The 24,501-nt window shown below is 30.4% G+C and overlaps 2 long non-coding RNA genes across 2 annotated transcripts; one reads left to right on the top strand and one right to left on the bottom strand.

Moving 5' to 3' along the window:
• Nucleotides 1-4,872: 4,872 nt before the first annotated feature.
• LOC143054527 (uncharacterized) lies at nucleotides 4,873-7,732 on the bottom strand. The gene is made up of 3 exons (XR_012971715.1): nucleotides 7,586-7,732; nucleotides 6,147-6,440; nucleotides 4,873-4,939 (listed from the first exon to the last, which is right to left on the bottom strand). It is a non-coding gene; the product is annotated as an uncharacterized LOC143054527 (long non-coding RNA).
• A 13,269-nt stretch (nucleotides 7,733-21,001) lies between these two features.
• LOC143053987 (uncharacterized) lies at nucleotides 21,002-24,268 on the top strand. The gene is made up of 3 exons (XR_012971531.1): nucleotides 21,002-21,445; nucleotides 22,851-22,959; nucleotides 23,611-24,268. It is a non-coding gene; the product is annotated as an uncharacterized LOC143053987 (long non-coding RNA).
• Nucleotides 24,269-24,501: the final 233 nt, after the last annotated feature.

The raw sequence follows: 24,501 nt of genomic DNA, 5'->3' as shown, positions 1-24,501 counted from the left end.
TCACATGATATTTTTATTTACAATTGAAGCATGAAATAATGCAACCATTATACTTTTGCTCTAGTTTCAGAGATACAAGCCATAAACTGAATTTTCACCATGTTTGTTGTCAGGCAGGGTCATTGGACACAATTTTAAAAACTGAATACCCTTATGCTTATGTGTGGCCAAGTTTGGTTAAATTGGTCTCAGTTGTTTTAGGAGAAGACATTTGTAAAAGATAACAAGAATTTACGAAAAATTGTTTAATTTGACTTAAAGGGAACTAACTCCTTATGGGGTTAATCGACCATTTTGGTAGATTGTACATTTTACTTTGCTGAACATTATTTCTGTTTACAAATTATCTCTATCTGTAATAATATTCAATATAATAACCAAAAGCAACAAAATTTCTTAAAAATTACTAATTCAGGAACAGCAACCTAACAACAGTTTGTTTGATTTGTCTGAAAAGGAGAAGATTTTCATAAGATTTAACTTTTACTAAAAAGGACAATAACTCTTTAAGATGTCAATTGATCTTTTTGATCATGTTAACTTATTTGTAGATCTTACTTTGCTGACCTGGGACAGTGATGTAACAGTTTAACAGCCTTTAGGCTAAGTCATAATTTATTTGTTTAAGGAAAACAATTTCATAATAACATCAAATAAGTCATAGTAAAATAATGATTTGTACAAGTTATTATATTTTTCTGAGTAAAAATTGTAAAAGTAATAACCTGCAGTATGAGGGATTTGTACAAGTACTTACTTGTATACATTTTTTGTACAAGTAATAACTTGTACAAAATAACAACATGTACACGACATATATATTTAGTAAATAGCTATAAACTCGGAGATATGTGTAGAACGTATGGTTTTGACTAGAAATTATATTAATGAAAAAAATCATTTTAGCTTTAGTTCTAAAATACATGAAAATATTATCTGTTACACTTAAGGCATCCTGTTTGTTTCATGAATTTGAATATAGGAATCTGTATTTAAATAATTATTAATATATTCTAATGACATGACAATGGGCACAATCCACTTAAAGACCCAAAAGTCTATTGGTTGTGTGCATCAGCTTACGCATCTTGATTATGACATAAAAACTCAATGACGTTGTTTGCAGATTCCACAAAAGCCGCAGATTAGAACGAAGTAACTCGCGTTTTAGTGGATTCTAATACAATGTACTTGTCAAAATACCTTTTTTTTCGAGAAATTTAATTTTGTGCCGCAAATAGAAAATTAAACACAAAATAACACAAAAGAAACTGCACTACATTTAACCTGAAAAATCTTTCAAAGGAATACACATGATACAAGGACTTTTCCTCTCGCTAAAAGGCCCTCGGTTCTTTATTTCAGTGTAAAAACCAAATCGAATACGAATATATACTTTAGTTTATTGTTTTGGATATTTCCGGCTTATGATATCTATGCTTTGCATGAGAAAAACTGCTATGATTTAGATTTGAACTCAACGTTTTAACAACAGTAAATTCGTATAAATTAACAAATCAAGATTCTTTCATGTCTGCGTGCAAAATATACCTAGCTGGTTTGACTCTGGGGACAAACATCAACCAAGCAGCAATAAATCGATATATCAATATAAGGATGCTATAAGATAACTAGATACAATATCAAACTCGGTATGTAAAATAGAATGCATTGAACATGTTTGATAACAGTCTAGGAAGGGGACAATGAATGGCCGACCCGTGTTAAGAGATACCAATATTTCTTGCACGTTAAAGACATTTTTTTAGATTTTGTAATAGAGTAGGCTAATGCAACTGCAAGACAGCACTCGAAACCCCAAAGTTGAAATGGATTAGTATTGGGACGAAGTCCCCAATAACAGTAGAAAAATCAATAAAAAAAAAAAGGTCGGGAAAATTTTCCCGAAATTTTCTTTGTTCTAATGAACTCAAAATCGTTCAATTTTTTTGATGTCATGTTTTGAATTCCCGTATCTGCGAAGAAATCTACAATGTACATTTGTACTTCCTTTTTCCGATCTCGTTTGTATGAAACTTTGAGTAAAATATATATTTATCAATCTAGTATAAAATAGGAAACAACACAATATCAATTGCAATTTCATTTTTAATAATTCCTTGATATGAAAAAACGTTAACTGATGATAGCGTTTCTTTGTTTACATTGTATATGACGTCATACCTTAAATAACGTCACAACTAAATCCCTAACTTTAGAACCAAAATCGGAAACGTTACGGTATTTCCGTTTGGTTTTTTTTTTTTGAATATTTAAGTTTAAAAAAAATCACACAGACTTCGTCTCCATTTACAGGTAATAACGGCCTCATATTATTTCATATTGTTATAACTTGCTTTCCAATCCACTAAACATGAATATGTTTAAACTAAGTTCAACAATAAATATATAATTATTCGTAGATTAAAGATCAAACACAAGGTCCCATTGGATTTTTGTATATTAAAATAGGGCTGAACATTTGTTTACAAGTATTCAAGAAAGACATGTCCTCTATTCTACCTAACATTGTTGCAATATGTCTAATATCAAAGTCACTGGAGTTTTTGAAAGGTGTTTCTATCCAAAAAAACCTGTCTGTGAGTCAAAAAGACCCCTGTTGATATTACAGTGTTTTGGTATAATGTGAAGGAATAAGCCATTTAAAGCAAATGCAAAGTTAAGGATTCTTTTCTTTTTCTTAATTTTAACACCACTCTTAAAATACTTACTTTTTATGATACTTTCGTTGAACTGAACTGTATTAGTATATGTGGTGTGTGATCTGAAAACAAGTGACTTATTATTAGTTCATACAATTTACTCAATTTCAAACTTTAAAAAATCAACTATTAAACTATTATTTTGATCCATCTCTATGCCTCATTCATAAAAGATTTTATTCGTATATTTCGTTTTTTTTTACAATAATGGTTTTCCACATTAAAAGTTGTCATTAATTGCTTGATGTGTGTTTTAGAAATTTGATCTTGTTCATGAAATTGTTGTAAGGTAGCGATTAAATGAATTCCTCTTGAACACTTTCAATTTAAGGTACAATAAGTAGACACAGATCTTAGTAAGATATTAACTCGCTGAATTGTAACTGAAAATAAAAATAATTAAACTGAATTTTCTCTCTTTTTTAAATACTACTGATCTAAAATTCTTTTACCAAATAAAAGAAATACATGCAGTATTCTTTCTATCTTCAGTTTGTGTTCAGCGAGCCGAGATAGTACGCAACAGTATACTAAAATATGTGACATATCATATTTAGTGTTCCTTGATCCTAGATATACGTACAATGTACATGATGTATGGTACCTATTGTAAAAGGTAAAATTACAAAAATAGTGAACTCCGAGGAAAAATTCAGGCCGGAAAGTCCTGAATGAAATGGCAAAAATCAAATGATCATTTAACGAATGAATAATAACTGGGTGCAGGCATTTTCCTATGTAGAAAATGGTGGATTGAACCTGGTTTTATAGCAAGCTAAACCTCTCACTTGTATGACAGTAGTATCAAATTCCATTAAATTGACAACGATGCGCGAACAAAACAAACAGACATATGACGCAACAATGTAAAAAAAACAGGGGTACAGCAATTGACATTGTGTCATATTCTTAATCATTTAAAACCAAACAAATATGTAAAAAGAAAAAGCATGTAGACAAAACGCATAGCAAAAATGAAAGACAAGCTTACAAACATGTTTTATAATAGCACAATAACGGGATGTATAAGAACAGAGCTAAGGCAACGCTATATGGATTGAAGTAACACCAAAAGTTATATAGACAAAGCACATAAGCAAAAATGAAAGACAATAATATTAGAATATCATAAACAATACCATAATGACAGGTTGTACAATTGCAACAAGTATCCTAACCACAATCAAAACAAACACATATTTAACAAAGAAGCACTAACAGTTATACATCATATTCAACAACCATTCATTGCTTTCTTAAGTTAAATTCACCCATAAACGATTGAAATATTGTGAGTACTGATTCAATCAAAGAGGCATGAAACGTTTTGTTCATTCTTTTAAAAGAAAAATAATTCGTGTTATCTCTCTTTTTCAATCCTGTCTTTTAATTTTAATAAGGGATATTCCAATTAAAACATTTTTTTTTCTAACGTGCTTTTTCTTTATGCGTGTTGTTTTCTTAGTTGACATATAAGGTTTGTTTTGTAGTGATTAATAATATAACACAATGTTGACTGCTTTACCCATATTTTTGAATTATTTGCCTAGTTTGTCTGTTTGTTTTGTTCAAACCTCGTCAATACCATCATCTATTCTACACTAACAAGTAACACACTTTATTAATCATTTAAGATATTTTAAATGTACCAGTTGAGAATATACTACTTATCGTCACATATTATGCAGTTTATTTAATTAAAAATGTATTTCCAGAGATGACAGCATTTGACGCATTTTTCTTTTCCTATTTGGAGTTTCGTTAACTCCGATTTTCTTCTTTTCTCTCATATAATAGGAGATATATACACTCAATCACAATAGATCTTAAGTTTGAAACTGACCACGTCGAAATATCCCAAATCATGGTGATGCTATTCTTGACGTTCGTTAAGAACTGATTTGGTGCTATAATGAAATGGTTGCACAACGAGTGTGTACTGCTGTATTATTGAATTTCAAATGATCAACCAAGTTTGTTAATTACGATTGAACGCCGTTCTTAATTTACCACACCTTTCATGTACAAGGTAATGTAATACATGTTTTTACATTAAGTTATGAACAAAATCAAAAAGGATTATTCAAACTGTGTTTTGAACAGATCATCCGGTGTTTCTTTCAACTCTTCGAGTAAATTAATAACTTACATGGAAGGAAGTATTTCCTGGCAAGTTGCATTTGTTATTATCTCCCCATCAGTAATGCATTTATAATCTACGGAATAAATGTATAAATAAATTGTTTTACATTGTCATATCGGGCCCTTTAATGGCTCACTATGCAGTATGGGCTTTGCTCATGGTTGAAGGTCGTACGGTGAGCTATAGTTGTTAATGTCTGTGTCATTTTGGTCTCTTGTGGACAGTGGTTGTCTCATTGGGAATCTTACTACATATTCTTATTTATAATATATATGAATTGTTCCATATGTATTCAGTAATTCAATACTATAATCAAATTTTATTTGTTTTGACTTTTGACACTCTTCAAGGATTTGGATTAGAATATAACTTTGCATGGGCACCAGTCAACAATGATGAGCCATGTGTACATGTTTATTTTGCATAGATAAATAAAACAATAGCTTGACTGTGTGTTTCATGATGTCAGATTACAAATGTGGTGTTCATTATATTCTTCTTCGTGTCTATAAATGAACTAAATTGTTTTATTTTTTTTAAATGTACCTGTTATAATACATTTAATATAAACATCACGTATTGTTCTCATTTTGTATTTTAACATTACCACATGAGCGGGTGGTTTTGCTAGGTTCAAACCACGCACCAGTTTGTCTTTAAATGCCCCATTCCAACTCAGGAATATGGCAGTTTGCTATTGTGTTAGCGTTTCTGTTGTTCTATTGTTTTCCTCATATAGTTGGTGTGTTTTCCTCGGTTTTAGATTGTCACTAGCCACAAAACAAAGTTCAACCAAAGATTTTTCTTAAAATGTACTGTACCAATTCGGGAAAATGGCAGTTGTTATATGATAGTTCGTTTTTGTGTGTGTTACATTGTCGTTTGTTATTGTTGCACTTCATTGTTTCTGTTGCTTCGTTATTTTCCTCTTGTAATTGATGTGTTTCCCTCTGTTTTATTTTGTAACCCGGACTTGTTTTATCTCAATCAATTTATGACTTTTGAACAGCGGTATTCTATTATTGCCTTAGTTTACCTCGATTTTGTTTTGCTTAATTGAAATATAACTATTGAACAGCTGTATACTAATGTTGCCTTTATTCATCTACTTACTATTGAGGGAAAACAAATCAGTGTGAACCTAAAACGATGAGCAATCAACTTAGGATATTGTTTTTCTTTGATTATATATAAGGAGTATCAAGGAAAACAAAATAAGGAATAGGCTGTCTTCTTTCGATAAATGTTTATCGATCTTATATCTAAAAAAAAATACTCACCTCGAGTTAGAGTTGTACATGTAACTCTAACACATGAACAGTCTTCCTCAGATGGTTTACAGAAACAACTGTTCTTTGGTCTTGTAACAAACGCATACCCCTTTGCGTAGTCACAGCGACAAGCAGTATCGGCGCTAGAGGAATCATTGCTAAACACTACCTGTCCCTCGTCATTGCAATTTGATTTACTGTATATACAATCGCTGTTTCCATGAGTGGTGAACACTATAGGTTGATATTTTCCGGCATTACATTCTGCTAGATTAAACAACGGTTGGAACACTAGCTTACTTCCTTTGAATAAATGATAAATTCGATATATAGTTGATGATTCCTGTTACATGTGTTAAAATATGTTTGTTAATTCGTAGTAACGCTGTTGTCTACATAATGTAGTTTCTAATCACAAGAGTTACACACCGAGTACCATATGTGGAGCAGGATGCCTGCTCTCCAAAAGAACATGAGAAGACTTCAGATTTTTTATGGAGTTCAAATTGCTCAGATTTTGTTTTATGTTATAAATTGTATATAGTTGTTTGTCTTTTGGCTGTTATTCATTTGTTTTCGACTCATGTTTTGGATTCTTTTATCTCTTTTTTTATAGAAAACTAGAACATCGTGAATTTTATTTTTGTTCTAGCATTGGTTTTTATATATCTATCTAGAAAACAAATTCAACCAATTTGCGTTAATGCACATACTAATATATTACTAAAAAGTAAGACACATTTATAATACACTGTAACTTTAACCTCAAATTAATAAGTTTAATGCATGCGTCCACATATATATTTGTCTGTAGAAATCTGAATAGGAGACATGTTTAGTCAATGACATGGTGAAATCAATTTCTTTGTACGTATCAAAAGAACAATGGAGTTTCTTTTTATCACCTGATTCGATTTCATATATTATAACATTTAATGAAAAGTTTTAACTTAGTTTATACTGTATTATTATATTTTTATCTGACAATCGTTAATATGTATGATGTTAAACCAGACGAAAACACATTACATGTATGTGTGTGTTTAATAATTATGTCAAAGTATCATGGCTATTTTTAACATAATAACCATTGACACTACATAACATTTAAAGCTGAATCTCATTTATTCTATACGCATCTCACAATAATGAAATTTGTATCTGTTGGAATTGTGGATTCACACAGCTCTCTATTTTTGTATTTTTTTCCACCTGATTTTTCTTGATGATCCAAGGGTCACTCAATAGTACTTTGTTGTTGAAACGGGCGTCTGTCGTTTACACTTATAATCAAGGTATCATTGGTGTAGGTATCTCATTTTTTATGATATTCTACTCTTGAATAATTAATTCATTGCCAAACAATTGACAATAAATCATATGTTTTTTTGAAAAATAACCCATAATCACGTAATCATGAAACTTTAAATTATAGAAATTAGTTTTACCTATGCTACTTTGATCTGTATGTGAACAATTTTCCATATATCTTTCTTCTAGTAGGTTGAACAAACATACATATTTGTCCTCTGAATAACATGAAACAATTGCTCGCAATCTCCAATCTGCTTTTGCCGGACATTTTAAGTCAAATCCACTCGTCGTTACAATAATCTAAAAGAGATGATATATTAAGATTTCCTTTATATCCTACATTGTAAGCAAAGTGTTGTTCTCTTTTATATGTCTGTACTCAATGTGTCTTCTTTAACAGGTGTTTTAGTCAGAATATATCACTGGATAATTAAATCAACATATATACACACTCATTAAGGAAATGAGTGTCTTTCATGATTTGAAATGCTGCCAATTATTCAGAGAAACATTATTAATATATAAGTTTCAACAACTTTTGTGTAATTTACTGTTCGGACTTTTCGTCTGAGGTTATTTCAAAGTCTTGTTATTTTGATTGTTTTGGTAATTGGACATTTAGTTTACACTTGCGCAGTGTAATAAAAGGTCAACTGGTGACACTGGAGATCACTGTTCATTATAAATTAATGATCAAAGTTTTTATAAAGTTAAAATATGTTCTATTTGTAAATTGCGTTTGTTTATGGTAGATGATCAGATCTGTACGAATGAACGGTATTGTGTTTTGGCTGTACTGTTAAGGTACTGATTTTGGCTTACACGGACTCGGATGTATTTGAACAAAGGTATTCAATATAAAAAAATCTACTTTTCTGAGATGTATGCATGTTATGTATTCATTATACTTGTTGCATGTATTTTGACTAACGATGATTATTACATAATACTAATTTCAGACTTGTAAAACAATATATCTAATAAAGTATACTAGTGAGAATATTACCAGTAAAGGGGCAAATGTTACCTGCTACATACATACTCTAAACCAACTTATTTCTGAATCAGCGGATAATTTATTTCACGTGAACCAAAGTCTACTCCATTTCGCTGCTTTAAAAATTCGCGATTATCTTATTTACATGATATAGATTAATTAGATATACTTATTTGCGACGATTTACGTTGCTTTATTTCTCTACTCGCGACAGTCGGAAAAATAAATCGCTCACGAAAATAAGTTGGTTAACAGTATATTTTGACTATGCATTTAGAGAAAGGAAGTTGAACAGTTTAACTGTTGAGAAGTCTTATCACATAATTGTCTATATTTACCAGTATTAGAAGAAAAATCATTTTGCCGCATCACTTATCGATAAAGTACTTTACTTTTTTCTGTGGGATCTAAACATCCAACTTCAAAAGAAAATTATATAATGATATGTTATGAACTGGATAGTTCATATTTTACATCAGAATGCGGTTATATATTATAATACCTAAATAAAGGCAACAGTAGAATACCACTGTTTGAAAGTCATAAATGGATTGAGAGATAACAAATCCGGGTTACACACTTAAACTGAGGTAACACATCAACTATTAGAGAAAAACAACGAAACAACAGAAACACTGAAGTGCATCAAAAAACGACAATGCAACACTCACAGATAAGATAATAACTGCCATTTTCCTGACTTGGTACCGGACATTTTAAGTACAAGATGGTGGGTTGGACCTTATTTTGCGGCTAACCCAACCTCTCGTTGTTATGGCAATTTTGAGTAAAAAATTAATATGACAACAATATATGACAGGACTACAGTACAAATATTTACACATATAAACATTTCAATAGGACATTTCGAGATGTTAAAAGTTATCAAAGGTACCAGGCTCATAATTCAATACACTATACGTGTGTTTCGTCTACATAAGACTCACCATTGATGCTCAGAATAAAATAGTTAAGAAAGCCAATCAAATACAAAGTAGAAGAGCATTGATGACCCAAAATTCTAAATAGGTGGTGTCAAATTCGGCTACGGTTATCTTGGCCTGGGATAAGAAAATCCTTAGTATATTTCGAACAACTTTAATTCCATGTATCTATTTGCCGCTTTTAACTATGCAAACGATTCCTGGACAGTCAAATCTGTTTAAGAGACCACCTGTATCAAGCAAAATCTTGTGTTGTTATAAGACCATTATTATAAACCGAATACTTTTCTTTGTAGGAGTTACATGTATCTCATCAAACACTGTTTTCCTTGTGTTCACTACTCCTTCGCAACCGTAAAAGATTACATGTACGACAAATTTATTTTATAAAATTGCTTGTTATATGCTTTGCATGATTTGTCCTATTTTGACCGAAGCATATTGAACGCTCCATATGAGAGTTATTTCCCTATATGATTTAATATAAGTAATATGCATTTCTTTTTTGTAAACCATAAGTGAAAGAGACCCAGAGTCTTTTGATTTCAGGTCCTTGTTAGTAACAAGTAAATTTTGATTATGGTGATATAACTCATTAACCAAATATATTTAAGACCTCTGGTCTTTTGATTTGAGGTCCTTGGTTAATGATTAAAATATTTTTTTGATATCTTATACTATAAGTGAAAATGAGTTAAATTAAAAAATTAGAATATGACCCGATAAAATTGATCTCAAGGTCATAGCTTAATTTGACGTTCTAGATTTTGATTATTTTTTTTTAATATAAAACTATATAGAACCTGATATTTTTTAAATAATTTATCAAATTTTATCGGGAGAAGCATTTTTCAAACCGGAAGTAACAAATGATCTCTCTTATTTAAAAAGTATTGTATAGTAACCATATATTTTTGGAATCAGCGTACAAAAAGGAAGCCTTTGACAGTTGAAATGACATTTTAAACTTAATTTTACAACTATCATATTAAAATACATTGTTTTGGGTGGAAAGACCTTCAAATGTTCTCTGAACAATTGGTTTTTAATTATTTTTTCTTCGGTCTAATTTTGTTTTTGCGATACATATTTGTTTCGCAATATGTCGCTTATTGTAGATCCCTCTGTAGTGCATTTCATATCGATTGAACCTGTTTAAAACACCATCTGTCTTAAGAGATTACATTTTTGCTCTCTCTTAAGTCACGTTAGTAGTGTCTTCAACCTGGTTTCACTGTATGTGATTCAAAACTGTGATTTTAACCTGTCGAGAATGAACAAATAGAGTAACCATATCCCTTGCTGAATTATTTTATTTTGTATAAAATGAACATTTTGTAAAGTAATCTGTATGTATCATTTTTGACGTCAACATTCTTTTTAGCAGGTAAACTCTTGTTTGTGTTATTTCAAATCGTAGATAAAATAAGGGACGAAAGATACCAAAGTAACAGTCAAACTCATAAATCGAAATTAAACTGACAACGCCATGGCTAAGAATAAAAAAGGCATACAGACAAACAATAGTACACTTGACACAACATAGGAAACTAAAGAATAAACACCACGAACCCAACCAAAAACTAGGGCTTTTTATAAATATATGTGCAGAATATACGTTGATGTTGCAGTACATTTACAGTTTTGAAGTCAAGTCATCTCTCTTGTCGCCGACCATCATTTTCATTTTGAAGATGTAAGTCAGGTACGAGACATACAATACTACTGTTTCTTTTATTCAATAAGATAAACGTTTTATAAAATAGTCGCCAAACTAAATAAACTATAGAGAGGTTATGCTCTGTATAATGAAACGTGAAGTTAAGGAGAATTGAAAGTGCTAGTTTTTTTCATCCGTTCTTAGAAGACATTATTTGAAAAAAAGGTTCCAGTAGTATTCCGATATTCATTAGGCATCAATCGATTAAATTGAAACTAATCCTGATCAAAATAGGAAAGCAATTTAAATAGGAAATCAAGAGAACAAAATAAATACTTAGCTGATACAAAAAAAATCGCAAAATTCATATAAGTCTGCACTTAAGAAAACATGTATTAGACATCATGAAGCGGATCACAGTTCTGTATATGACAATGTCAATTGACTGTTAAAAAATACCTGCTAACTCAAGTGTTTATAAGTCTCGAAAGTCTCGAATAGTACAAGTTCTATTATTCAGTTTGAAATCTGGTGTTACTTTTAATAAAGTATATGATTAATTTCTTCCAAAAATCCGCCCCTGAATTAAATTAATACAATACCACAATGTGACAAATATTTACACGTTTTAGAAATGTCTTTTTACTAAGAAAAAACACAAAAACACAACTATTTACATTTTCAATTTACACAAATAGCATAATATAAAAAAAAAGATGTGGTATGATTGCCAATGAGACAACTATCCACAAAAGACTAAAATAACACAAACATTAACAACTATAGGTTACCATTCGGCCTTCAACAATGAGCAAAGCCATTAACATATTTAACCACTTCAAGAGTTATAACTGAAATCTGTATTTATGAGTTTTAAAATTAAAAAAAACACCAAAAGCTTGACTGATCTATAATTAGCCAGCCAATTTACCACGACTAATCACTTTTAATTAATCAAACAAAAACAATAAATATATTTCCGCTAATGATCTATTGAAGATACATGTATTTGTCTAGAATCACTGAGGAAATAGAAAATTCCCTATGTAAAAAAAATCTGTTTATTTACACTGAATATAAAACGAGCGTCCCATGTCAAGGTTGTGTATAAATATTTAAATATCCTTTATATAGTACGTTCAGGTATTTCCATTGTTTGATTTTGTTCAAAACTATATTTAACTCCATTCTACCTGTAACTGGTAAAACCAAGTGTGTCATTAATACTTTGAAAATCTATTTAACAAATGTCTTTCATTTCATTTTAGTTTGAAAGATCCAAATTGAGGTTAATGTAATATGAGGTCTTTTGTAGCTGAATATCCGCACGGCATTTGTTATAAACAATGAAATGTAGGTTTATAAAATTGAAATTAAAACACAGAGTTGTGTATTATCGTACCTTACTGCGAGTTCACCAAAACAGTCCATAAATCAACTCAATTATTGTTCCATAAACGTTAATCGATTTAGTCAAACAACTTTCATACTGAAGTACATATCAAATGCTTTGCAAAGACGAAAGTATAATAAAATTTCAAGACACGTTATTGGGATAGAATTAAATACTTACTATCAGATAGTGCAAGCAGTATAATTTCGCATGACTTTTAGTGCCCTTTTGGTTCAATTCATGATTTTTTTTGTACAATTACAGTCATTGATGTATGCGTATGATAACTTCCGTTTACGTCACATAACCACATAAGTTATCTCCCTTTTTATGTTCATTGGGATTGTAATGTTCCAGATCAGTGAAAACATTTAAACGTAAAATCACAAAAATACTGAACTCAGAGGAAACTCAAATCGGAAAGTTCTTATCACATGGCAAAATCAAATGACAAAATACATAAAAAACGAATGGACAACTGTAGTTCAAACCATTATCGACGTTTTATTTCAATAGTAAAAGTATTAGTGAAAATTTGCTAAAGAGTTAATAATATGTTTATAATTATTTTCACAAATGTATAATTGTTTACCGCAGTGTTCTTGTATTATTAATAACTATTTGATACCTTGGAGTGCAGTTTTTGCTTACAGTTTGCAATTTAAAATGCAACTTGCTTCTTTTCCATAGTATTTCTAATTATTTCTTGTCGAAGAGTCATGTGACTGACATGTTATTAAAAATTCACATGGTTCATTTCTTCACACGTTTATGAGCTAAACCGTTTGTGCTGTTCGTAGAGCAAAGGACTATGTAGTCAAGGTATTAAAATTATGAAGTTATGACATAATTGCTAAGAACTGAAGGTTCAAAGAACTTATAGTTTGAAACTACGGATTTTCTACATCTATAAGCTGATTTACAAATGGCTTATCGGGTTGTGCTAAATTAGGACAGAAGGGATTTTCACTTCATTCAACGAGTATTTAACCTCATATGTTAAAATGTCAAGATTTCGAAACGAGCCACAATTCATTTCAAAGTTATCGATATGGGTAAATATATTAAATAAAGTCTGTCACTATTGTACCAGGAAAACCGCCTACATGAACGGAATTGCGTAAATTCTTCCAGCTAGTTCTCATAAGGAAATACTAGTATGTGTTCAATGTTACGAGCAGATTTTGCATTTTGCTACAATAACATGTTAATCAAAAAAATATCGAATTATTTTGTTGCTACAATATGTTTGATGTAATAATGGTAATTTAATGACGCTTTCAGCAATATTATGCAATTTCGCGGCGGTCCATTGTCATTGGCCAAGGAAACTGGCGTGCACATCGTACCATCGGGTAAAATGCACTCGATTTCAACCGGATTCAAACTCATAAATTCAGTTATAACAGTTCAGTGGTACAGATATTCGACTACTTAGGTAATTCTGCAACCGAGCCAACATGATCAAGTATTAGTATTGGATTTTATAATGCATAGTTGATATTTTTTTTCTAATTGGTAGCATGAGCAAACTACAATTAAGAGAGGAATCATTCATTTAACGATGAAGTGTCTTCTATTAGAGTGTATGTGAAGGTGACTCCTGCTATAAGTCGCTGCGGTAAGACAAAACATTGTATTTTAGGTTGTTCGGAACTACTAACATCCGTAATTATGTATATTTTAATACTGTATTGAATGGGACAATGCTATCGTTTTTAGCACCTTGAGTAGACCCTGGTCAGTGTTAATTCACGATTATAAGTGGACGGTCATGACGGTAAGTCAAAAAGTTATTTCTATGACTGGATATGTTTAACTCATTTATTTTATTTATCCCCTCTTTAAGTGAAATTTTGATTAAAGATATTATTAACTAACATATAAGTGCATCCTTTTTTTAAATTGAATTTTTTATGATGTCTTCTGTCTGTTGTTATTACACTGACTCTGTGTACAAAACAGATTCTTCGGGTGCTGAACAGTCTTTTTTCTTCCTCGATATATATGCCTGTGAGCTTCAATATTGGCTATCATTGAGTAATTCTCAATATTTTTTAGCATAGTAATGACATTTACACATTTCATCTCTGATTAAATCATTTTGATCTTACACATGCAGAGTCAGGGAAATTTACTTAAAAGTATAAAAGTGTATATAACAATAATGAAATAAGTATATTTATTTATATATAAATGTGTAAGGGTTCAACGGAACACAGGATCTCGCCTGCTTTAGCTATAACTCGCATGCCCAGCAAAAAGGAGGAAAACAATTATTAAAACTGTTCCTCCTTATACTATTTTTTTTTATTGTAGACTCTTCTGTCTAAATTTGGTAAATTCAGGATGATTTATGAATCTAGTAAATGTTTTAAAAACTTAAACTGCAGACTGTATGCAATGTAAACTGACAACAAAAGTCCATTTATAAGTAATATACGTAAAAACAGGAAATACTTTTTTACAAAAATGTCTTTTACAGTGTAGATACTAGCTTTTGATGAAAAACAAACGTCTGTCCAAGTTTGGTACAAATCTAGTATAATATAAGAAAATTTTAAAACTTTAACCACAGTTATACTAACTGAAATAAAAACTGTTATCTTATTATTTGATTTCCTTCTATACAGTACTTGCTGTGACCGAAGTTTGTTCAATTGTTATGATGATATGTACTACTTTTAATAATTGAAATACATCGTTTGGTAGTATCAATGTTTGACTATATCTGTATATATGTTATATTATTTTAATTACGTGATGTGTGGACACAAAGTGTCAGTGATACTTAAGGTATTGAAATTAGCTTTAATAATGTAAATGGAAGCGCCTTCTCATCTGGTTCATTTTTTGGTGTTTTGTTTGTTGGGTGTTTTTTTTTGTAATTCCCGTTCTTATTTGTTCTGGTTTGTGTTATTTTAATTTCTGTTTTTTAATCTCTTCGCATGTTTTGTTGAGTTAATGCCAGCTCTATCTTAAATTTATTCTGCTCCGTTGATGACGATATGTCGTATATGAATTCCAATAATAGTAGATAAAAAAACGGACGAATGTGTCAGGAGGCACCAAAACAGCAACCAAATGGTGGAGCATAGGAGAAAGTCAAATAACAAAAAAGCTGATCTATAAAGACAATTCAAATCAGAAAGTCCCTTATTAAATGGTAAAATCAAAGGCTCAAGCACATCAACATGGGTGTAATTCGGTTTATCGAAAGAAATGATCGTGAAAGAATATCTAACGGCGGTCAAGTATTGAGAGACGATCGTGAAAGTTCTGGTAACGGATCGTGAAAGACATTTAATGTACATTCTAGTTCAGAATCTTTGAAAAAATCGCTGAATTGTCAAAACGCGGAACAAATTCGAAAAAAATTATGTCTGTCAAAATGGTTTAACTTCTTCAACATAACTGTGAAAGAAGATAAAGAAAATATGAAGTACTTTTTGAAAAAACACAAAAGGCGCAATGCGTGTCTATGAAATTAATTACAAATAACACGCTTTTTGTACCTATAATGCTCATATTTCAGTTTATCGGGATATATTTGAAATTTAATCTTTGGTGTATCTGATAGTACAGTAAAATTTAGGTATGTTCTTCTCTTAAAAGCATTAATTTGTATATACAAACCTTGAATTTGTGGAATATCCATCAAACTTGATCGTGAAAGCTCAGGCAACGCATTAATTTGATCGTGAAAGATAATGCGTGACCAGACTTATTACTAGTAATCAGAAATCAGTATTTCTTTTACAATTTGATAAACCTGTAACTGGTTGAAGCCTGTAACTATTTTAATAAGGATGAACATTAAACACTTTACCTCGAAAGTTAAAAAAAACAACAACTAAAAACGTCTCTAAATAAGTTTGAAAGATTTAACTTTGAGAATCGGTCAAGTGCAATTCAGGCAGACCGACACTATTTAGCCAATAATATGGATATGCAACGTTTAAATCAAAATGATATCCATCAAACAAAAAGTTACAGCAAAACAGCATCTTTCATTAGTAATTTGAGATTGAACGATAACCAACATTTTGTGCAACCTTCCTTTCTTAAGTTATGTATATACAACGCAGATGTGGCTTGATTTAACTATATACTACAGACTATAGAATACCAGAGCGCAAATGCTGTAATGTCTCGTCTGCTTTGCTTATGATAATTAATTTTTGGAACTTCTATAATATCAATGGTTTTACTAGAAGTGTCAAATGCGCTTAATGTAATTTTGTCCATCTGATGAGTGACGCCTTTTCAATTGATTTTTATAGTTTGTTCTTATGTTTTACTGTTATACCATTGTCTAAGGTTAAGGTGAGGGTTGGGATTCCGCTAACATGTCTAACCCCGCCACATTATTTATTAATGTGTCTGTCCAAAGTCAGGAGCCTGTAAATCAGTAGTTGTCGTTTGTTTATGTTTTACATATTTGTTTTCGTTAAAAAAAAAAATTATACAAATGAGGCCGTTAGTTTTCTCGCTTGAATTGTTTTACATTGTCATATCGGGGCTTTTTACAGCTGACTATGCGGTATGGGCTTTGTTAATTGTTGAAGGCTATACGGTGACTTATAAATTTTAATGTCTGTGTCATTTTGGTTTTTTTTTTGGATAGTTTTCTCTTTGGCAATCATATAACACCTTCTTTTTTTTAAATTATGATTGTCAATGGTTCATAAAAAGAGTGCAAGGTCAGATGAACCATAATTTACAGATCTCTGCAAATATCCCATAGACCAAATAAATGTGTTCCGATCGTTACAGTGCCTTAGAAACTGACAAAAGTTATGCTTGGCAAATTAATTCGAAACCTAAGGTCAAAAGTATATGAACCCTGACCGACAGCCAGACATATACATCTTGCTATTATTCAATATATCAAATACAATTAACGTCATCAGGGTCATATATGAAACATGTAGACAGACATGTACACCATACACGAAATACCATGGCGCTATAGCATACAGGTATATACCCAAAGGGCTAGACAACATGAAACGAGCATTGCCGAATGATGCATGATAATGAGTTCGATGTTATTTGAAACCTTGCAGAAGTCGAAAATGTAAACCTCACAATCATAACAATAGACAGTTATATTAAAGTTTAACGAATCCGCGATACGGATCGACCGGACTTGACCACAAAAATAAATCTTCATCCATGAAATAAGGCAAATTCGGGAACAGGTTAATCCAGTCTGACGGACATGTAGTTTATAGGATCCAATATACAAAATGTGGGTATCCTATAACTCGTAATAAGTGAGTACTTCACATTACAATAAAAAGCTTCATCCTACAATCATCCAACTATTTTACATTACATTTTCTGAAAATATTAATTCTTTGAAAAGCTTAAACCTATTGAGGATGTTGACCTACATAGCTTTTCTCAATATAAATAACAAATATTAATTATGATATAATTGAAGAATAATTTGAACGTCTTCGTAGCATCAGATCTTTCACGATCCTTTTCACGATCTTCAAAAATGCGGTACGTGATCTTTCACGATCCGAAAAATCAATTTTTGTGTAAATAGTTCTTTATTTACCAAGTTCAGATTATGTTTATACAAAATAACTATGAGAACCATTTGATTAATTTAAACAAAATGCCCTTATTCGTATTAAAGTAGTTTTTCTAGTCGAATTTGTGCGAAAAAAAATGTTTGTTTACATTTTTTATGTCACTGAAATGTCGAGACGCAATCTGCCGTTTGTTTTTTTGTAATAACTATGTACTTTTAAAACTGGATATTCTCACATACTGATCATAATGTTAAACCATTTTGACAGACAGTTTTATTTTGTCGTAAATTTTCTGTGTAATTAATTAAATTAGAATATGTATTGACCTTTCATATGTCTACTCGATTAAATGTCTTTCACGATCCGTTACCAGAACTTTCACGATCGTTTCTCAATACTTGACCGCCGTTAGATATTCTTTCACGATTATTTCTCTCGATAAACCGAATAACACCCGTGATCAAACAAATGAACGTTAACTGACTTAGTACAGGTAATTTCTTATGTAGACAATGGAGGGTTATACCTCTTTATATAGCTAGCTTTACCTCTAATTTGTATGACACTCTCATAAAATTTAAATTTATTGACAAACGTGTGTAACCAAAACATAACATGTAAAGATGTCAAAAACAGGGGATACAGGAGATTGCTTTTCGAGGTAAGTAATGTTTGTGTTTGTTAATCTCTAAGATGCATTGTAGATTTAGTATTTTATCAACTTTGTTTGTCTATAATATAATTAATAAAATATCATTTTTCGTCTCCGTAAAAAAATCATTGTATTGACCTTTGGTATATTCTATCGTCTAAATATATTAATTGATAATGCGACTCAGTAAACCTTGATAAACATTAAGTGAAAGCGTTTGAAGAAAAGCATACCAATATGAATTGTTATATATTGTTATATATTTGTGGATATGGACACAAGAATATGCACACTTTAAATAAATGCAATGCATATATATCTATTGGTTTTATCTATTTTATTTATTGCACAACAATGTCATTTATATAAAGATCATTTCTTCTGAAACCACTTTCTTTCAGTCGTTATGCAGCTTACCTTTACCTGAAATGAAATAATAATCAAATTACTATAATACTTGCAGTTTTTAGAAATTATAATGTTACGGTTTAAATCGACTAAAACATTTATATCTCTTTAAGGTAGCACAATACAAAGAGTTTTTTTACTTCCAACCACTAACTTTTAAAATGGTGTAACTAATGAATGCATATAAGATAGTAATAGAGGTATATATAGATAGATAAAAGATTAATCTTTGAAATGGATGAAATATTCTTATTATGCAGTTATTATGTAATCAATTATTATGTAATTAATGGTTAAATCTCGGTCAGTTCACTCAAATGAATTTAGCTCTATCATCTCTTCACCTATACAGAAAACTTTAATCAACACGTCATAGGCTTCAAAAGGGTGTCTCAAATTATCGCTATCGTATTTCATTCTCTCCTAAATCTCTAATTAGTGTAAACATAATAACCACACAACAGTAGAAAATGTTCAATTAGGTGTAAAATGTGTTCTATACTTTCTATCTGAAATCTGAGACACATTTTTGTAGATAATGGCCATAGGAACAACATATAATAAACCATCTAGGAATACCTATGCAGAAGCTAATTTCAATTGAAAGTGGAAAATTGGTGAAAAATATTTTAGACCCATTTAACATTATAATTGCTCACACAACTGATGTATAATACTAACTTTGCATTAATTTGAAAGAGTAATCTGTTAGCTATCCATCAAGACCACTTTTATAAATTTTCAAGCATTATTAAGAAATTACAGCATTTTAAAACTTAGAAGTTTGAGTTATAAAATATTTTTATTGTGCTATCTTCAAAAAGTTTTCTATCATAATTTTTAGCACATTTACATTCATGGTAGAATCAATTGCAACAAAAACATTTCATCGATTAAAAACCGTTTTCCTGCTAATTTATATTTACAACTCATGTTTACTTTTAAAGGAACTTACCCGAACGTTAAAACAATAAACAATCAATATAAAATCAGGGAGCATGTGGTATTAACAGTAGAAAGATCATAGCATAGGGAACATGTGAACTTGATTTCAAGTTAATTGGACTTGAACTTCATTAAAATCTACCTTGTCCATGCTTTTTTCACATGACGAAGGGACGGATGAACAGACGACCAGAAAACATAATGCCAATAAATGGGGAATAAAAAAGTGAGCTAGCAGATGATCCTACAGATCAATGTTTGGTATTTGTATTGATTTTCCCATGTGTTTATATATGTAAATTATACGTTATAATTACAGTTTTAAAAGTGCTTTTGCATTTTATTTTGTCTTCCAAAAGGAATTAACACTGTTTCTCTTCACTTTTCCACATTATCGTTTACCCCTAAACTTTCCTTCGCACGTGCGCTGTTCGTTTGACCAGATAAGTAAACATAGCTTGGTGAAGTCTACCGCGTACAGAAAAGCTATCGTGGAATTAGAGTATGAGAAGACAAAATCCAATAGCAATACATTTAAGAGGCAATGCCAGAGAAAACCAGGCAGAACTTGGAAATTTTGTTCAACAGCCTTTTTGAGATAAATGTGTTTTTGTAATGTATCCACCTTGTTTTGTTGGGAAATGACATTTTAAAAAGTCATATTGGGTTATTATGTATAAAAAAATGAATTTGATTTTTCAGTAAATTTGACTGCTTATATAGGGAAATAGGGGTATTAATTTCTCAACAAAAACAGCCTACAATATAACAATTGATATATATTCTAAAAGATGACCATGAATACAGCAGGAAATGATAATAACATCTTTGGTATCTGTTGATATGTAAATGTTCTAATGCAGTAAACTGTCAGGAAACAGCAGTTTACTTTTGTCTTTTTGGTGTTTAGACATACCAAAAGTGATGCTCTTCAATTTAAAAACCGATAAAGGTTGTAACCAGCTGGTAATGTTTTGACAGAAAAATGAACTTCTGTTGTATATTTTTATATATAATTGAGCATTTTGATAAGATTAAAGAAAAGTACATAACTTTGTGGTGTTGGGAAACTTATTTCCCTCACCAGGAGATTGTTGCATACATGTACGGGTGATCACTTCTAGACAGAGGCAGTTACAATATCTGTACGGGAATGAGGATTATTTATAAGACTGAAATTATTGTATTATTTGCTGGAAATGTGGAATATGAGGAATGTAAAGCCATCCGTGAGTAGTTTTTGATGATTCAGCTGAACAAAAGCTGGAAATTATACAGTTTTCTCCCACCTTAAAACAGTACATGGTATATCATGGACACCAAAAGCAAACTATAAAGATCTAAATGCCATAATTTTGTGCATCTTGAAAACTGGAAAGGCGGATCACTTTGAAGCAGATGATAGTGATAGTGAATTCTTTGCGACAGTTATACCAGTTGGAACAGGTAATAATTTAAATTATGAAAGTTTAAAATTACTTCTCGGATAAATCATGTGGCCCGTTCAATAATTTTAATACATCCCCCTTTCCCTCATATTTTTAGTTACAATGTGAAATTATTCTCTGCAAATATATGATCTGTGCTGAAAGCAATTTTATACAATTTTATTCATCATGTTCAAACATTATTTGAATAGGATAATAATTTGAAATAAAAAAAAAAAATAAAACTACATGTTTCAGACTCAAAAGTTACAAAAAAAAAGAAGATTTGGTTATGATCATGATGGTTGCCAATGAGAAAATCACATGTACAACTATCCTCCATATACACAACAGACCATACATGTCTGTCACCTTATTTATTATGCTTATCATTAATATGTACATGTCAGTAAGGTACATGTATGTTCATGTGCCAAAATGAATGTACATGTAGGCAAAAAGCGACAACAACTGAATACATTTGCATGTACATGTACATGTAGAATAGATAAATGTATAAAAAGATGTGGTATGAGTGTCAATGATAGATCATGATACAACTCTCCATCCAAGTCACAATTTATAAAAGTAAAGACAATCCTACAGTTATCAGAATAGTCATACATGTATGTATGTTTATGTCAGATATACATGTAAACAGTAAGCTTAATTTGTTAAAAATCAGGAACGTCAAATTTAAATTTTCTGTAATTTTGATTGCTACATATACAGTGTACCTATATATTATGACATATGAAAGACACACATATATTGAAAAGTGGTTATCATGATTACATATATATATTTATTTATAAAAATAAAACTTGTATATCAAATCTTAAGATAATTAGATTCTTAATCCACTATTTAGATGGGATCTTTTGGGACCGCAATACCTTTGTTTCATTAAATTGTTGTTTATTGTCCTTCGTGTCCTTAGAAACTAAATTAGACATATGATATATACATGATACAATTGCAAGGATTTCAAACTTTTAACATTTAGTTCAAAACTGAAAAAAATATTTTAAAATTAGCACATTTTGAGATCTTGTCATTAGAATTTAGATACATTTGTACATGTACATGTGTGATCCTGAAGCCCATAACATATAAGGTTAATTTGACTCAAATATATCAAGTAAAGTTGTTTAGTAATAAGTTAATCACAATTTACATTTCTGCTTTAAAGTGTTCATTTAGATCATTTTATACATTAACCTGTCCATTTAAAAATAGAGTTAATCATACAAAAAAGTCTTGTAACTTTGAATGTTTTAATGTAGTAAGATGCTAACAGCTCATTATATATTTTCCACTGGTTCTTAAGATAAGAAAATAACTAATTTGATTTTAAATACAATTTTCCAAATTCAATTCAAAGAATAATTGATCACCTTATAATCTGTTATTTCTTTAAACAGATAAAAGATACATCAGATGACAGACTTACATATAGAGGAGCCTATAATTAAAGAAATGGATCAATTTGATGTTGAAGTTAACCTACTGCATTAATATGAACATTCATAAGTGAGTACCAGTATCTCTTAAAGTACATTTTTTACTTGTTTATCTTTATTTTGATAAAGTACCATATGAGATAAAGTATGTGAAATCTTAAATCCTGTAAATATACTAGACATTACACAGGGGTTTCATTATCTTTCATGTTGACTGGTACTTTCCACGTTTCTAGGTGGTACTTTTCAATTTATTCCATGAATATCTTATATAAAAATTCCTACATTTAGGCGGTACTTGTCAATAGCATAGGAGGGTAAAAGTACCGGGTACCGCCTCCTAATGAATGGCCTGCATTACATCAGTACATAATGTAAATCAGAATAAGAATGCATAACAAATGAATTGTTAAACACTTTAATATGACCAGTGTAATTTAAGAACAAATTAAAACACAGATGACACACACATAAAAATTAATGAGACCAAGTGTGTATTTTCCAGATATGCAAGAAGGGTTTTAATCTCTCACTACAAATGTATTTGAAGTCCTGAATGTGAAATCTTCTAAAAAATTATACTCAACTTCAAATATGTGTACTTGAACATATGTATATAATATTAAAATTCATCTTATTTAATATAATTAATTTAAAACATTTTCAAGCAAAAAACTGATGTATAAATGTATAGCTTGACTTTTCCTTTATTTGTTTTCAGGTGACTGAGCTAAAAGAAAATCACACATGAAACTGTAACCAGTTTGGGAGACTCATACAACAGAACATTTCAATACCTATTAAGTTTTTTATGTATATGTTTGACTTTTGGTAATATTTTGGAAGTTACTTTAGTAATTGAGAGACCTCAATGTTGAAAATGACAATTTTGATAGAGGACAATTTTAAGAATATCAACTTAGTTGTTTGTGGATCTTTATCTTTTAAAATATTACTGGGTGTCTGAAAGAATATTTCAAATTTTTCTGAAACTATTTAGATATTTATCATGTTTCATGTGTTTATATAGGCAAATATTTATACATGTCATTTATGTTATGCAAGGGTTTATATGAATTTCTAAAAAGATGTATATATGTGTTGATAAAATAAGTTCCAAATTATTACAGAGTAACAGAAAATGGGATCAATTTATATTAAAACAGATCTGTTAAAAGGAAATGAAAAGTCAAAAATTATATTTTTTAAAATAATTGTGTTAACATTTTTGTGCTATTTAGAAATATGTACACCAAAAAAAATAAACTTTAATATAAGTATCAATGTAGTATGCCCTTGCTATTTTTTGTTTTGTGCAGTACATGCATTTGAATCTTGATCAAAATTTATGGATTGAATTAATAAACAGAAGAAACTAATTGTTATGTTAACACTGTAGCTAAGTATATGTCACATTTAATCAGGCCAAGTTATCCGTCTTATTAACAAAGGAGGTTTGATATGATTGCCAATTTCAAGGCTACATGTACCTATCACAGTTCTCTTTAGGCCATAATCATTGTGATGTATGGGAATAATTCTCTGATGTCATATTCTGACTTTTATACAAACCAAGTGATGAAGATAAAGGGTGCTTCTATTTCCAAAGGTT

The sequence above is a fragment of the Mytilus galloprovincialis genome, chromosome 12 (genome assembly GCF_965363235.1).
Source record: "Mytilus galloprovincialis chromosome 12, xbMytGall1.hap1.1, whole genome shotgun sequence".
Classification (NCBI taxonomy): domain Eukaryota; kingdom Metazoa; phylum Mollusca; class Bivalvia; order Mytilida; family Mytilidae; genus Mytilus; species Mytilus galloprovincialis.
Note: the sequence above shows the minus strand (reverse complement) of the source record. Positions and strands in the feature narration are given on the sequence as shown.